This window comes from Antechinus flavipes, chromosome 1 (genome assembly GCF_016432865.1).
Source record: "Antechinus flavipes isolate AdamAnt ecotype Samford, QLD, Australia chromosome 1, AdamAnt_v2, whole genome shotgun sequence".
Lineage (NCBI taxonomy): Eukaryota > Metazoa > Chordata > Mammalia > Dasyuromorphia > Dasyuridae > Antechinus > Antechinus flavipes.
The window spans coordinates 187,425,841-187,429,521 of record NC_067398.1 but is presented as its reverse complement, the minus strand read 5'-3'; the positions used below and the strand labels follow the sequence as shown (position 1 = coordinate 187,429,521).

The 3,681-nt window shown below is 41.8% G+C and overlaps 1 pseudogene; it reads left to right on the top strand.

Moving 5' to 3' along the window:
* The first annotated feature begins 677 nt into the window (after window positions 1-677).
* Window positions 678-3,451, top strand: LOC127544699 (ATP-dependent RNA helicase DDX42-like; annotated as a pseudogene).
* The last annotated feature ends 230 nt before the right edge of the window (window positions 3,452-3,681 follow it).

Sequence of the window (3,681 nt, the reverse complement as noted above, 5' to 3'; positions counted from 1 at the left end):
AATAAGTATTAAGTACATTAGTGAACTAGAGAACTGTTAAGTACCATGCTAAATTAGATAATTATTATTTCTATCAATCCCAGTGACTTAGCACCTTGTAAGAATCCTAACATCAAGATATCCACTCACAGATGATTCAAACCAGTTCTAATTGTTCAGTAAAGAAGAGAATCAGCTACATGCAGAGACAGAACTATGGGAAATGAGGGTGGACCACACCAGAGCATTTCCATTCTTTCTGTTATTGTTTGCTTGCATTTTTGTTTTCCTTCTCAGATTTTTTTTATTTTCTTTCTAGATCTGATTTTTCTTCTGCAGCAAGATAACTGTAAAAATATGTATACATATATTGGATTTAACATGTATTGGACTACCTGCCATCTAGGGGAGGGGATGGGGGGAAGAAGGGGAAAAGTTAGAAAAGAAGGTTTTGCAAGGGTCAAGACTGAAAAATTACCCATGCATATGTTTTGTAAACAAAAAGCTATAATAATAATAATAATATGCAAAAAAAGACATCCACTCATATTCTTTAATGAGATAAAGACAGGGAGAAGAATCTGTTGTGACTGAAGGTGGAAAAAACCACAGGGAAAGGGGAACAGAGACCTAGCTCATGTAATCCAGAGCAGCAGGACTCATTTGTGGCTGCAGTAACTCAGTAAATCATTCACACCATGAATTGGAACAAAGGTGATCCTGGCACCAAGAAGGGATTTGGATTTGGTGGATTTGTCATTGCTGTTGGGGAAAAAAAAAGAACCAAAGCTCCCTCAACAGTCTCATTGACTCAACAATCTCTTCAGCAGGATTTGGGAAGTCAGTTCCACCACAGCTCCCTTCTTTCTATAAAATGGATCTAAACAAGCAAATTTTGATAAATAAAATACTTATTTTGAAAATGAGGAAGACTACTCTAGTAATGTTGATTTGCCTTACATTCCTGTTGAAAATTCACCTACACCCAGCAATTCCATTCCAAGTCAGCAGACTAACAGTGATGATGATCCCCTGGAAGTATTCATGGCTGAAATAGAGGACCAAGCTGCTTGAGACATGAAGAGACTTGAAGGACAAGAAAAGAAAAAATGTGAAGGGTATTCGAGATGATGTTGAAGAGAAAGATGACCAAGAAATTTATTTTCAATGCATGGCAGAAAACTCTACTCCTAGTATGGTTCAGGAAGATAACTGGAGTATGATAATGATGGAAATCCCATTGCATCTTCCAAAAAAAATCATTGATCCCCTTCCTCCCACTGATCATTCAGAGACTGACTAGCGACCATTTGAAAAAAAATTTCTACAATGAGCATGAAGGGATAACCAGCCTCACCCCACAGTAGGTGATAGATCTCCAACATAAGCTTCATCTTTGGATCTCTGGTGCTGTTCCACCCTGAGTGTACACAGCCAACTCCCATCCAGTGTCAGGGTGTTCTGGTGGCACTTAGGTGATGACACATGATTGGCATTGCCAAAACAGGTAGTGGTAAAAGGGTAACCTTTATTTGGCCCATGCTGATTCACATCATGGATCAGAAGGAATTGGATCCAGGGGACAAACCTATTGCAGTAATGTGTGCCTTACCAGGGAGCTGGGTCAGCAGATCCATACAGAATTTCCCAAGTGATTTGGGAAAGCACACAGTCTTTGATCTGTGGAATGTATGAAGGAGGAAGCATGTGGGAACAGGCCAAAGCCCTTCAAGAAGGGGCTGACTGAGCATGTGAAGAAAAAAGCTACAAAATCTCCAAAGGATTTCTTACCCTGTAAATGAATGAAGCTGATCAAATGTTTGACATGGGTTTTGAGTATTAATCAGTCATGTCCATCCTGATAGACTTTTTTATGCAGTTGAAAAATTGGCCTGAGACATCCTGATCGACCCTGTCTGAGTGGTGCAGGGAGACATTGGAGAGGCAAGTGAAGATTTGACCTGGACCCAGCAAATGGAGCTAGTTCACTCAGTGTCTGGGAGAATTCAATTCTCGGAAAGTGTCCTCTTATTTGTAACTAAGAAAGCCAATACTGATGAACTAGCTAACAACCTCAGGCAGGAAGGACACTATTTGGGGCTGCTCCATGGGGACATGGATCAAGGTGAAAGGAACAAGATCATTTTGGATTTTAAGAAAAAGGGCATGCCAGGTCTTGTGGCTACAGATGTTACAGCATGTGGTTTGGACATTCCTTTAATTAAAATTATCATCAACTATGATGTGGTTCAAGACATTGAGATCCATACACGCAGAACTGGCTGGACAGGCTGAGCAGGCAAGAAGCATATGGCATATATTCTCTTTACTCCCAAGGACAGCAATTTGATGGAGACCTTGTCAAGAACATGGAGAAGGCTAATCAACAGGTTACTAAGGAATTTCTAGACCTAGTAATGCAGAATGACAGGTTTCAGAAATCTTGATTTAAAGGAGGGAAAGGAAAAAAACTCAACATTGGTTGTCATTGCTGCTGGGAAAAAAAAAAAAAAGCTCCCTCAACAGTCTCATTGACTCAACAACATCTTCAGCAGGATTTGGTAAGTCAGTTCCTCCACAGCTCCCTTCTTTCTATAAAATGGCTCTAAACAAGCAAATTTTTATTTTTTGACTAAGGTGGAAGCCTTAGTCACAAACAATGGCCTGGTCTAGGTTCTGAGAACACAGACCATGGAAACAACATCAATGTGATGAGTATCTATGAGGCCCATAAGCCTTCCCCGGGGCCATGGGAGACTGCCTGACTGCCATGAAAGCAGCTTTTCATTTGCAGTACAAGAGCCATTTTGTTTCTGCCAGTTTAAGCAACCAGAAAGCTGGGAGCTCTGCTGCTGGGGCAAGTGGGTGGACCAGTGAAGGGAGTTTGAATGTCATCCCAAGTAATTCAGCCCAGCAAGGCCATGCCAATTCTGACATAGCCACCAAGGGCATCCCGGGTTTTTTCAGTGCCGGAAACCTAAGCAGTGTTCCAGAAGGGGTACTCACCTGCAGGGTCCCAACAACACAGTGTCTGGGAGCAACAGCTGGAAAGGACTTGGTGATGGCAGTGTTAACAGGATAGAGAGCAATACCCAGAGGATCGAGGTAGCAGTCACCATAGTCATGGAGACAGTGGCAATCACCATGGTGATAGTCCACACGTCATGCAGATGGTCATCATGGTGATGGATACCACCATCCAGAAAGGAGCAGCCAAAATGGAGAGAACAGACATGGAAGTGGTGGTAAACATAAGAAAAGCCATGTTGGAAGTAATGGTTGGAATAGAGAAAGCAGGAAAGAGGCTTGTGGCCATGAAAGCAAGACAAGTGGCAGGATAGATAACAGGGTGGACAGAAGAATAAACAATAGGATGGTCAGCAAGACAGACTTGAAGACAGACAAGATATCAAATGACTTTGCTATGCCTGAGCTGCCCAAATGCAAGAAAAGTTGATGGGACAGTTGTTAAAAGGATGTGTGCAAAAGCATGAAAAAGAATGGCTGGAATGTATTTTTTTTTAATTTCTTCTTCATAAATGGCTGTGTCCTGGGGGTAAGTTGGGGTCCACAAATCTGAGATGCAAAGATCCTTGGCTCCTAAGGGACATCAATAGCCAGGGCCTAGAAATAAGACCTCTTCTTTAGAATCATTTTTCTTAAGCTTCCTTTGAAGCTGCTTTGGTCCTCATTAGATGTTGA